Consider the following 14,163-nt stretch of genomic DNA (forward strand, 5'->3'; position numbering starts at 1 on the left):
TGCTCTAGACTTAATTTTCTTCCAACCTTCTTCTCTTGATTTTTCCCTGTGTGTTTTGTAAGCTGCCTCAAATCCATTTTGGAAGAAAGCAGGTTATAAACAATTTAACATTAAAGAGAGCCAATGGGCCGTCCAATTCACTGTAGTCCTCCACAACACCCATTGTCAGAGCAAAAGGGATCATCCCGTTTCCCCATTCTGGATTTCAGTCTTAGATCTTGAGGATTCCTCTCTCCTAGACTTCACTAAAGTTGTTTTTCTCTTGAAGAGCTTTACTAAGTTCCTCCAAATGATCAGTTTTCAGCAGGTCCCACTAGAAGCTAAAAGAAGAAATAGTGGGCAAGGAGAAGAAAGGGATGCCACAGAGGCTAAGAAGGCGAGAGAGCTGGAAGCTGCTTCTGATCCTTCCATGTCAGCGCCAGGCTTGACATGGTAATTGGATCATGATGATGACAATTATGAAAAATAAAAACCTTAATTTTTTTCATAATTAAACCCACATGCAGATGATAATTGCTGTGACGAGTTTAATGCCCAGACTTGTTTCTCTTCCAAAAAAGTGAAAAATCAGTCAGGCTATAACTTAGTAACGCTCTTAAATCTGACTTAATAAGGGGCAAAACATCTGATTTTCAAGGTTTTTGGTGTTTGGTTCTCTCTAGCTGAAAGTGGTTTTATTTTTCTCTCCACGCAGGATATTTCTAGGGAGTCTTTCATCAAAAATAACCAACCGGAGGGCGGGTGCTTATTTTGTATAAGATTTACATGTGTTCCAAGATCAAGTTTTAATTAACAAAGTATTGTACGGTTTTATAGAGCAAAATCCTAAAAATGCAAGATGGCCATTAAAGTCCGGTGTAAACCAGCATATCATTGAAATTGCACGATGACCTTCTTAGTCTCTCACACTGCCTCATGTCAATGCAAAAGACGGCATTTAGGAACAAAATTTATGGCTGGGGTTAAAATAAACATTAGGCTCCTGAGAAACTTACTGAGAAATTAACGTTAGGGACTTTTTTCTGAAAACTGTTCAAGCCTTAAGCAACTGCAATTATACTTTTAATCTTGCAGAAAATACTGTCTTTATAATTAAGAAAGACATCCCTTGTGCCTATTCTTTTAAAAGGGACTTTTCCCCGCCTATTTATCTAAAAAGGAAATCAGTATTTCACATTTTCTAGTGAAATCGTAAGAAAAACTATGAAGGTGTCTATGTTGTGACAGAAAATCTCGTCAGCATCAAAGGTAACATTGAATATTGATGGAATCGGAAAGATAGATTGCTTCATGTTGTTTCTTAAGAACATAAGAGAATTTGAATCAACATTCTTGGCCGGTTTTTCCACCCACGCGGGGGAACCAGGAGGAATGCGGGAATCAAAGAGAGCTGCATTCCTCTTTGCCACAAAATACACACACTTGGCAAGTTGCAAAGATTTGGGTCATCGTTTTTAGAAGATTGCCAAGGAGTGAGGACCTCAGGCCGAGCGCAAATAACAGTCCCCATGGTCCTTTCTAGCACTTACATCTGTGGCATCGACAACAGAGCACGTTGCAGGAAACAATCCAAATTTCTGTGTCCTGAGGGGAGGCATGCATTACGCGGCAGCACCCGCTTTGACATCCTAAGTAGGACAGGAGCTGTTTGCCTGGGCAACACTCTGATGTCCCTTTAAATGGTTTCTGCATCTAGTCCAACAGAATGAGTGTGGAGGTGTATTTATTGCAACCACAAGGATGTGCAAATTTATTTATATTATTAACGTCCTTTCCGAAAGTCCTAGCTGTCAACAACTCCTTATTTTCCTGGAGTGCCTCAGGAGTCAAGAATGTTTTGTTTCTTCAATGTGGTACCTGGAGAGCTAAAATAACAATCTTGTTAATGAGAAGACAACGGGGCCCCTGCTGTTCTGTGGTGTTTCCACAGGTCATACCTTTTAATTGCAGAGTGCTGGCAACTTAGAGTGTAATGAATACATTGTTCCTGTTTTTTGCACACAGCCCCTTAAGCACAGTTGAAACTGAGTTTGTTTTGTGTACAGAGCAGAGAAGACTCTTATTAAAAGCTGACAGAGCATTTGGAATGAGAGTTTATTTTGATTGGTGAGGTATGTCTTGATAGTTCACATTCAGATGCAAGAGGAAAAAGAGATAAAGTGGATTAGCCTCAATCATCTGGGAGATGACATTTCTCGCCGTGTTTGAAGTATTTTATGAATTAAGAATGGGACTGATTTTGAAGCCTAAATTAATTTAATCTGTTTGCTTTTGTTTGATGCAGCAGCTGCAGAGACACGCCCTGTTTCTTTGAAAATCTTCAGCTTCGAGGGTCTGGGCTTGGAGGGGCGAGCGCCGGCAAAGTGGTGGCGCCTTCCCTGGGTGGGGAAGGGAATCGTTTTTCAGTTTCCCCTGGTGGACGTCTGGTATTCTCCGATAGGGCTCTGTCTCAAACTTAATCTAGACGCTCTCACGCTTGCCCATCGTGCTTTTTATTAAAGGAGAACTTGCCTGCCGAAGCCAAGAAGAGGGAAAGAAAGGAAATTAATACTCCTTTCCCTCCTAGCACATTTCACTAGGAACAAAACCCCTTCAGGGTCAAGATGAAAAAGACAGAAAGGATCCCATAGGTCATTGCCCATTAACGGTGACTGACACCCAGTTTACCACACATTCAGCACTTCCCATCGCATCTTGAGTTGTGTTTAGAATTGGGATTTCTTCGGTGTTGTAAATGGGCCAACACATTCAAGAACTTGATAATAACCGTGCATATATGTCCCAAAGTCTTCATAAGTCCACCTCAGAAGATAAGGACTGTGCATTTCCTCGCAGGACAGAGAGAAAGTGTCTTTACAATACCACTGCCTGAATGTTCCACAGCAATTTTCCAAAAACTCTCAGTTACTTAAGAGGACAGTAGGTTAACCTGGCTTATCTCAATGTCAGTTGATCACCAAAACAGGCTGGCTTTTCATAGATTGATACACTGATGAGCGTTAGACTATTTCAAAGTCGAGGGAGAGAAAAGTGAAATTTGCCTATCATGGTGCTTTATCAGATAACATAATTCACCCCCTGATTTAGTCTGGAAGGAAAACAGGCTGGCCAATATGAGAGAAGGTGAGAGAAGGAAGGACTTGTAGAAATCCAGAAGAGGCAAGAAATGTCCAAGGACTGTCACATCAGACTGGGCAGAATGTTATTAAAAGTCCACATGGGAGCCAGCCCTGATGCCCTAGTGGTTAAAGTTCAGAGCGCTTCACTTTCGCGGCCCAATTTTAGTTCCCGGTTGTGGAACCACACCACCCATCCACCAGTAGCCATGCTGTGGCAGCGACTCACCTCGAAGAACCAGAAGAAGTTACGACTATACACAACTATGCACTTGGGCTTTGGCAGGGGTGGAAAGGAAGAAAAAAAAGGAGGAAGATTGGCAACAGATGTTAGCTTAGGGCGAATCTTCTCCTGCAAGAAAAAAAAGTCCATATGGCATTTATGGATTCATTACTATGAGGACCTTCGAAGTTGTAAGGCGGAGAAAAAAAAAAAACTTGAATTTTCTGATGAGTAACTCATTTATCTGGCATTCACCTTATAACGCAAATCTAGCTGGACCCGTGTTCTGTGATCTGCTATGTGAGGTCGGTGTGGGGCTGAATGCCTGGTTCCCTCTTTTCCACTAGGAGCAGCTGTTACAGAGAATCATAGCTCTGTCCCCTCTGACTGGGCCCAAGGTAAGCCCATGACGTAAAGTGAGGTTAAAGGTGGGACCTTTTCTCCAGAGCAATTCAGCGTCCCCTGGGAAGTAATGCTCCCTGCACATAATAAACATGCCCCATCAGCAGCCTCCCTCTTAATATTTTCTCTCAACATTGTGGAATACTGTATAATGTCGGCTTTTTAAAAAAAATCACAGCTGACATCTTTGAAAAGAAATGAGCGTTTCCTAAAATCGACGCAAACGTGTTGCATTAGCTTTCACAAGTCCGTCCTTCCAAGATACACATTCAGTCTCCACTCAGACCAAAGGACACAGAAATCGGAGGCAAAAATATGTGAGTGAGCTTTTCTCCGTTATACAACTGGTTCGGGTAGATCCATTGGCATAAACAGCTCCACTGATCATATTTTCAATGGTGAAGGGTAGCAGAATATGTCACCCCAAAATATTACTGTAGGAGCTCAGGACACGCCACCCCACAAAAATGCCACTTTGGTATGTTGGTTATTTTGAGCTGTAGGCACTTGAAAAACAGCAAACACAGTGAGAGGCTTTCTCTGATCTCTCCCCATCTGCCTTAAGACAGATCCTCCAGAAGGAATTCAGCTATAGATGCCCTCCCTGCGAGTTGCCTCAACCGGAGGAGATGGACTCTTGTTACAGGAGAGGAGCCTAGAAGTCAACACCACACCCAGATGAACTTTGTCACAAACTATCATACCTCCCGTCTGTTCTTCTGAGGGCCCGTCCATTTTTCCTAAAAATCACTTACTCTCCCTTAAGAGACCTAGGTCCCCTCTCCCCTTTCCTTATTTATTTATTTTGTTGTTGTTGTTGTTGTTGAAGAAGATTCGCCCTGAGCTAACATCTGCTGCCAATCTTCCTCTTTTTTTCTTTTTGCTTGAGGAAGATTTGCCCTGAGCTAACATCTGTGCCAATCTTCCTCTATTTTGTATGTGGGTCGCCCCCACAGCATGGCCATCAGCAAGTGGTGTAGGTCCCCGGCCGGGATCTGAACCCAGGCTGCCCAAGTGGAGCACACTGAACTTACCCACTAGGCCACAGCACCGGCCCCTCCCCTTTCCTTATTAAGATGATATTTAAGTCTGAATTCTAAGTCACTTCTGGGAGTTACTCATCTTTCCCTGAGTGTCTCCCATGTATACAGGAGGTCTACATGTTAACAAACTTCTGTTTGTTTTTCTGTTGTTAATCTGTCTTGGGGGTCTCAGCCAAGAACTCAGAAGCGTGGAGGGAAAATTACTTTTCCTCCCCTACAATGGGCAGTTTTATAATTCTATGTTTCCTAATCAAGTATTTCTATGTGGTAAGGAGGAGAGAGGTAAAACAAGAGTGGCAGTAAGAAGGAAGGGTGACTTGGTAGGCCCAGGGTATCAGATGTCAAAATTAAGCAGGAAGCTATGCAGGGGATGCTCCAGCCAGGCCGTCCCCTTCCTGCCTCTCCCCCTGTCCTGCCCTGCACCTCTTCCCTCCATCTCTCCCCTCCTCCTCTTCCAAGAAGCTGTTAGAGCAGGTTTTCAATTCAAGGGGCAGCTGTGGCAAGTAACGAGACAGAGGGAATGTCCACAGTGGGCTCAGTCCTAACATGTGGCCAGGCCTGGCAGCCATGAGTGATGCCACCCACTGGCCCTGCCCCAGTGCCTTTTCATGGCCACCAACCTGGCTGCCACATCCCCAAAGGCTTTGGACGCAGCTCCAGTGCATTCAAGAGCAATTGGTTTTAAAAGAGAGATCTCTACGGCTTGCGGGTCTGTTTGCCAAGCTTTAGGTCTGGAGCTGCTTTCTCCGTGATGTCAAGGGCAGGGTGTGCCTGCTCCTGTGTTCCTTCCAGCGGAAGGGCACATGGCTCTAGTTAAACGGCTCTTTACAGGCTAAGCAATCACTTCATTACCCAAGAACTCTTCACCAGGTTTCCACAACGAGGAGATCCCTGACGTGAACAGCTCCGCCCTATGTATGAAGTGTTTTGGATTCCGGTTTGGAAAGCTGTTTCTGCCACGTGGAGCTGGAAAGAATCAGGGCCCCCTGACTTTCTGCACAGGCACTTGGAGCCTAGAATGTTTGAAAACAATTATAAATCTCCTTAAACCAGTTTAGCCTCCCTATGAGATGGCAAAATAATCCCAAATCTGCAGAGACGGCCCTGGGAGGTTAATGATCTTCCCTCAGCAATAGGGACAACTCCTAAGGGAGTCCAGCAGGAATTCCAGGCTATTCTCTAGGTTCTTGCTCCAATTTTCCTTTAAACTACACAATCTCTCTAAACCTCTGTTTCCCCTTCTGTCAAATGGGAAGGATCATTTCTGCATAACACTTATTGCGAAGACACAGTGAAATGATTATATAAAGCAGTTAAAACAGCTTTGCATCGTCAATGTTGTGCTGTAATTCTTGTTACTGTTACGCCCGTCAAACTGTATCATCTCCGCCACTCTGGGAATTCATTTTTGAGATTGTATCTTCTTGTCTTTTTTGTAAGAAAATTATTTGCAAGTGACTGAAGTATAGCCTTAGCCAATATAAAATGAGAAACAGTTCTTCTGGGAATACGTACCCTGCCATCACTGGATTTTCATAGCAGTACCACGTTAGGAAGTAAAACGCTCCCAATGAACACTTATCCAAGATTGCAGCTTTTCTCAGAATATACTTTGCCGTTCTCTTTGTGTGTGTTTGTGTGTTAAAGATATCAAGTCACGTAATTTTTTGAGCACCTACTCTGTGTAAAATGCCATAGATAAATGTTAGAAAAAGCTATCTTAATTCAATCAATGTGTGAACCCATTGTCAACATAACATAGGCCCTGAACTCATCTGTCATTCACAAGTGACAGAATCCCAACTGCGACTGGCTTAAGAAATATTTATTGGGCCAGCCCGGTGGCATAATGGTTAAGTTTGCATGCTCTACTTTGGCAGCCCGGGGTTCGCGAGTTCAGATCCCGGGCACGGACATACATACTGCTCATCAAGCCATGCTGTGGCAGCATCCCACATACAAAATAGAGGAAGATTGGCAACAGATGTTAGCTCAGGGCCAATCTTCCTCACCAAAAAAAAAAGAATAATTTATTAGTTTGTGTACCCCACAGAGTAACAGAGGAGTTTGCTGAAGGAGAAGGGATGCTACCTAGAAAGAAGAGAGATATCAGTGCAGGTGGTTACAACCCACCATAGCCCCCAACTGCTAACATCACCATCATCGTCATTCAGATAAACCACCAGGAGTTCAAGGTAAATAGTATGTCAACAAGAAATTCCTTTTTAAATTGATAAAATGATGATACTTGAATCTTCAGGGAATTAACTCAAAGCGGACAAAACATTCAGACCAAGTGTCTTCCATAGGGAACAGTATTTCAACTCTTCTACTCAGCCTAGTTCTAGAAACCTGGTACATTTGAACAGATGGAGAGACGGGAAGAACCAAGATGTGTTCCTTCTACCCCCACCGCAGTCTGGTGGAGCTGTGCGCTGGCCAGGGTTCCTGCTCCTCCGGGCACCTGCTCCAGCATGGCCACCGCCCCACCCGGCAGGTACTGGGCCGTAGGTGAGGTATTTTTCCCTGTCAGCTCTCCTCACAACAGTAAGCTCCAGAGGGCCAGCAGTGAGTGTGCCCGGCTCACAATTGATGGAGTGCCTGCTATGTGCCAAGTGGGGCCAGAGAAGTGAAGGAACAAAGCCCTTTTTCTCAGGGAACTTGCATGCCAGTGCACGCAAGCAGGTAACCATCCATCAGATGAGAGAGGTGCTAAGAAGGTGGGAAGACGGGAATGGGATCTTTAGGCAGGGCGCTGGGGAAGGGAAGCTCCGCGGAGGAGTGGTCCCAGTGGCAGAGGACACAGCAAGCACTGCCGTCCAGAGGCAGGAGCCCCCTGGCCCATCTGAGGAGCACCATTGGGTGGGGGTTAGGTTAGAGGAGAGGGGCCATGGTAAAGAATTGGATTATGCAAAGCCCAATGAGAAGCCACTGGAGAGTTTTGAACAGAGTCTTTAGTATTAGGGCTTGGGATATTAATGAAGGGAAACAGGGTACGCCACCCCACAATACACCACTTTGACATAAGAATTACTTTGAGCTGAAGGTATTTGAGTTACTAAAACCCCTTATCTGCCTAAAAGCAGAGCCTCCCTAAAGAATTATTTGTCATAAATCCCTTTCTGGAGAGCAACTCTAATCTCTTCTAGGAGACAGAAGCACCGCACCCAAACAGACATTGTCACAAAACTATCTTATTTCCCAACTCCCAACGATTCTACTAAGGTCCCCTTTATCTTTCCAAAAAGTCATTCATTCTCCCAGAAGGTCCCCACTCCCTATTAGGATGGCCTAAATGTCCCCAAATCTAACCACCTCCTTGAGTCACATTTCTTTGTGAACTCCAATGCCTAAGTGGTCATTTTTTTCCTCTTGCTAATCTGTCTTGTGTCCATTTAATTTGCAGGCCCCCAAGCATAAACTAAACAGCATAGAGAGAGTGTTTTTCTCCCTGACACTGCCTTCTCCTCTTTAGATGCCTTCTGTTCTACCACTGGCCCATTCGTATTTAGGCCAAATATACGAAAACAGGTTTGTTCTCAGAATTTGTGAAATGATATATTAAAGTATAAATTCCCACCTAAAAAACACAAATATATAACAATAGTTTAATTCCTCAGAAAATGTCTTGCAATAGTTTTTTTTTTTTTAATTTCAAAAGTTTATTAAGAAGCCTTGGTATTCACAATCTTTCTCACATCTCCTTCTCAACTAATCATATATATATGGAGACAGTTTTTTGATGGATCTACCTGGGTTCTAACCTCAGAACTGTTGAACTTCACCCTCTCAGTCTGTTCCTCTTTCTTCAAGGATAGGGGAACCACGATCCTGCTGGCTGCAGCCGTTGGGAGAGGGTGAAGGGAGAGCCCAGAGATAAATGAACCAAGGCCAGGGGGCCAATGCAGCAGTCTAGGGTGGATATTTTTCTCCTCAGAATGAGTAGCCACTGGGTAGAATGTTCTTTGGTCCTGCATTGACACATAATCCCTGTCACATTCCACAACAGGAACAATCCTTGTAAAAATGCTTACACTTTCTTAATAGAATATTGAAACACTTTTCCAGAGACGCAATGCGTTGTCTCATTTGGGGAAACCAGCTGGGTGGAAACTGGGAGAAGTTAAATACTTGACTGAAGTACCCAGGTCAGCGGCTGACACGGAAAGGGATCACAGAAGGCAGTTCAGTGAGCCTGGTGCCCGTCACTCACAGACATTTCATCTTGGTTAGGTTGCGTTCTTAGTATCTGTGTGACTGTGTCAAGGAAAACTGCACGCTCTCTTGGTCATAGTCCTTACGCTATATATTTATCCACAGGGCGCTTTGATGTCTTAATTATATTTGACTTGCCTGGATTTAAAGTTCAGTGGCCAGAAGCCAGGGCAGGGGCTCCCTATGTTCCAAGGAACCTGGAGAGCAACACAAATACTAGGAAAGCAGTGTTCCAGGAAAAGGGCTTCCCTACCCAACTCCTAAATGGATGATTCCCAGGGCGTAATGTGGACCAAGAAATGGTATCGTCTTCCACCTCCGCCCCACCTCCACCCCTTTGCTATAAAAGCCTTATTTCTTATTACTTTAATTGTTTCTGACATCATCCCTGGTGCAGGCTTTGTATTCAGGCAGCCTTGCAGAAAATAGCCCAGAACCCACAATGGCAGCAGTAAACCCGAGAACTCAGTCACCCACCCAGGCCCCCCACCCTCTCCTCCATCATTAAAATGTCAATGTTATTAAATGCAACAACTGGAGAATCAAACTTTACCTGAGGCGAGGGCATCTGGTTGTGTCTGTCTTGTCTTTCTGTTCCTCCTTCCTCGACCCCCGGTTGTTCCTCCACCCCACACAAGGGTTGATCTCTAGCTTCTCCAAACCTGGCCTCGCTGCTCTCTCTTTGTGGGAACAGCCTTCAGCGGTCCCTGTGGCCCTGGTGGCCCAGCTCAGGGATCATCGCCCTGGAAGTAGGGTGCTGAGCCCCACAGCACGGCTGCTGGAACGGGGCCCCTCCATGTCCTGCCCCCAGACAGCAGAGCCGGAGGCTGCTTCTGCAGAAAGAAGTAAACTGCGTTTCAAGACACAACAGTGAGTTATTATGGGGACATCATCTTGCATATCTCTGATTTCGGGAACTTGTTCTATTTCTGGTTCTCACCAAAAAGAGACACTGGTCCAAAGATCTCACAATGCTTTTCTACTCAAACAAGACAATATAGAATAATTTTCAGTATAATCCATGAGAACATCTTCAAGTCAGCCAGAGTGATTCAGCTCTTGAATCTGACCATAATAATATCTTGCATTTCTAAAGAACATTCTAGCTTATGAAGCGCTTCATGTACATTTCTTCATCAGGCCTTGGAGGCAGGCAAGGCAGCTGGAGATGTCCTGGTTTTCTCAGGGCTTCCAGCAGCTGGTACAGCACCCTTCACACCACAGCCTGCTGCTGGAACGGGAGAATGTTTCAAGAGCACTTAGAATTCACCAAGTTTAGCTCTAACACAATTGCACAAAATGCACAGCTACTTTTAAGACTTTGCACACTTCATTCAACAAATATTTCTTAAACCCCTCCTATATGCCAGCCTCTGGCTAGGCACTGAGGATACTGTCGAAAAGAAATAAACAAAAGACATGATCCCCATAAATTCTAAAGGACAAGATACACATTAATCTGTAATCACGCAAAATAAATGTAAAGTTGCACCTTCTGAAGATTTAGGATGCTGCCTTAGTCAAGGAGAGCTTCCCAGAGGAAGTGGCCCCTGAGCTGAGATATGGATGGCCAGGCGCATGGGGAGAGGAGAGACAGGAACAATATTACAAGGAGAGAGGCCACTCTGTAAAGGCGCTGTGATAGGCAGAGTGTGGATGGTAAGGGTCCCCCCAAGAAGACAGTGTGGGGGAGCACAGGGCACAGGATCATGAGGCCGGCAGGATGAGGTTGGAGAGGGAAGGGGGCGCCGGGATTAGTAGGATGGGTTACTGCACTGCGTCCTCAGCATTAGGGTAACAGGAAGCCATTGATGTGGAGGGTCGTGAGATGGATATTTTAAAATATCACGGTGTGGGGTTGTGAGAGGGAAGGAATCAGAGCAGAGAGAGGTAAACAAGGTCAGATGCTATTGAAGCAATTCACGTGAGAGAGAATAAAACCAAGACAGGAGGGGTAGGGTAGAGAGGGAGAGAAATGGGAAGATTCCAGAAACTGGAGGTAAAACCAACAGAAATTAATCCATATCAATTGGATATGGGAAATGATGTCAAGGTGTCATTTTTTGTTTTTTTGGGGGGTGAGGAAGATCAGCCCTGAGCTAACATCCATGGCAACCCTTCTCTTTTTGCTGGGGAAAACTGGCCCTGAGCTAACATCCATGCTGATCTTCCTCCACTTTATATGGGACACTGCCACAGCATGGCCTGACAAGCGGTGCACCGGTGCATGCGTGCCCGGGATCCTAACCCGGGCCACCAGCAGCGGAGCACATGCACTTAACCACTACGCCATGGGGCCGGCCCAAGGTATCATTTTTAAAAGAATATTTTGTACTTTAATGATATTCACGTAAAATAGTTTATATATATATATATATATAAACAGGCGTCTGGTTTCATGACTAATGCCCCCAAAAGCAAGTTGTATCAGGCTCTTTCTGTGTCCCATAGCCCAGTTCTCAGAGTCGGCATCTGTGAAGTGCGCCAGCAGGCTCCGACAGCTTATAGAGCACCCGTTACCCTCCAATGTCTTACTTATCTTGAGGCATAACCGTGTCAGACTTGACTGGCTCTTTAATGCTCTGAGTGTTTAAGTAACTGGCTCAAAGTGATGATGGAGCCATGATTTACCACTGAAGACAGAACTAGGGAGGAATTGAGACATCACAGCTTAGAAAGGGCACTACTAGTCCCCGAATCTAGGAGTTAATATCATATCAGTTTACAGAGGAGAAGTAAAACAGCCTTCAGACGAACACTCATTAGCGTGCCAATGAATCACTGTTGAAGGAGAAAGACGAAGGGCATTAATCACTGTCATGAGAAATATTTTTATGCTTTAAGGTATTTAAAGGTACTTTAAGGTATTTAAAGCCTGAATGTGGAAATTAACCCAATTGCATGTTGAAGAATAAAAATTTCCCCCAGTTCAAACCAACACCATGAAGTTAATGCTTTTTATTTCATTCAGCAAATATTTATTAAGTGAACTACCTATATGTCTATATGAAACCAGTGTGTTCCAACAAAAGCATGAGACCCTGTGCGGGGAGTAACCATACCCTTTTCCTCTGTATGAACCTGACCTTTATAGGAATATCTCATCCTATTACGGTCCCTGATATTTCGGGGTTTTTTAATACCATTGTGAATGTGTTAGGGAGGTTCCAAAAAAGTGTACTATAAATTATTAAGAGCATGAAAAATCAGTCCTGTGAAGAAAGTTGTAGTGATTGGAACTAAGACAAGAGTAACAGATGACCAAATGCCTCCCTTAAGAATTATAAGTAAATGCCGTGTTAGGGAATGCTGTGTCTATGGAAGACAGAGGAGACAGCTTCCTTATGCAACAAGACAGACCATTTTATAACAATATAGTACACTGACAACAGGATTGTTGGTATCTAAAACACCCTGATTGTCTTCCCTTGGATTTAGAATCTGCCTCGAGTTAGAAGCTTGGCCCTACGACTAACTAGCTCTGCGACTTTGGGCAAGGAATTCATCTCTCGAAGTCAGTTTTCTTTTCTGCCAAATGAGAATAATATCGACCACATAGATTTTTGTAAAGGTTAAATTAGATAATCATTTGGTCTTGCCTTTTAGTAATAATTCAATGAAAGCTGGCTCCATTGTCCACTTCCTGCCTTACTTCCCTCAAAATTGATCAGTCAAGTCTGTTAAAAACAAGACAACAGGCCCCAAATGGAGTCATTTACGCTAAGCCCCGCATCAGCAAACTAAGACTTAACTGAATTACAGTCTCGGCTATCCCAGGAACAAAATCTTAAACCAGTCACTCAGGAATCGCCTGATGAGCACTAGTTAGGCCATCTGCCTGATAGACCCCTGCCATCCCCTACAGGAAAGTGACCTTGCAATAATCCACCCTCTTTTTTGCCTCATAGAACTTCTTTGTTCCTGCTCCCTTCTGCCTGTAAAAGTCTTTCATTTCGTACAGCTCCTCAGAGCTCCTTTCTATCTGCTAGATTGGATGCTACCCAGTTCATGAGTCATTGAATAAAGCCAATAAGATCTTTAAAATTTACTCAGTTGAATTTTGGTTTTTAACAGTATTAAGAAATCGTGATCAAGAATACATTTTATTTCTACATGAACTATATATAAGAACCATTGCGTGCAAAGAATACTATATGTTAAATGAAATTAATCTGTAAATGATACGTTTGGAAAGAAGATGAAATTTGTTCCAGAACGATCATTTTAAAGAAAAACAAAAGTCTTAAAAGGTAAGAAAGTCATCCTTGATGGACAAGCAGTAGTCCAGAGGATCAATAAAAATGTTTAAGCGATCAGCAATTTGGCTAATTCACATGGGTGATTCACTGGGAGAAGGAAGGTTGAAGAGTTAAATTTAGATAAAGAAACACTCTCCCTTAGAGAAAACTTGAACATAAAGATTGTACCACACATTTTTGAGTGATAGATTGAAATAGAAAGATGTATGCATCTTTTGTCCTTATCTTTGAGGAAAGCTGTACAAATGGTACATTCTTGAGGCATAGAGTAAGTGGCGATGAACCATGTGTTTTCCAACATGACCTGAAAAATAAGTGTCGACGTCTGCGGTGGGGCCTCCAAACCCTGGGAGGATCCGTAAAGCTGATGTATCAAAATCACAAGCGATGACAGAGTTAATTGGTTTCTTTGACGTCAGGGGCATTGTTCTCGCAGAATTCATTCCTGGAGGTCAATCAGTCAAACATAAGTTGAACTTATGTGGAAATTCCAAACCATTTGATAGATTCTCAGCACTGCAAAAAGAGGGAATTCTAGTTCAAGGCTCCAACTCAAACTGCGCCTCTGTAAAGTTTTTTTTTTTTTTTTGGTAAAGAAGATTGGCCCTGAGCTAACATCTGTGCCCATCTTCCTCTATTTTATATGTGGCACACTACCACAGCATGGCTTGATGAACAGTGCATAGGTCCACGCCCAGGATCCAAACCCGTGAACCCAGCTGCTGAAGCGGAGTGCGCGAACTTAACTGCTACCCCAGCAGGCCAGCCCCTGTAAAGTACTTTTGATTAAAAAAAAAAAAAAAAGACAAGACGCCCTCCTTGACCAAACTTTAGCCAGGCTCCTCTGAATCTTCTCAGCTAGGCCACAATATTTGGACTTCCATGTGCATCTTTGGAATCCCCCA

Source organism: Diceros bicornis, chromosome 36 (genome assembly GCF_020826845.1).
Source record: "Diceros bicornis minor isolate mBicDic1 chromosome 36, mDicBic1.mat.cur, whole genome shotgun sequence".
Lineage (NCBI taxonomy): Eukaryota > Metazoa > Chordata > Mammalia > Perissodactyla > Rhinocerotidae > Diceros > Diceros bicornis.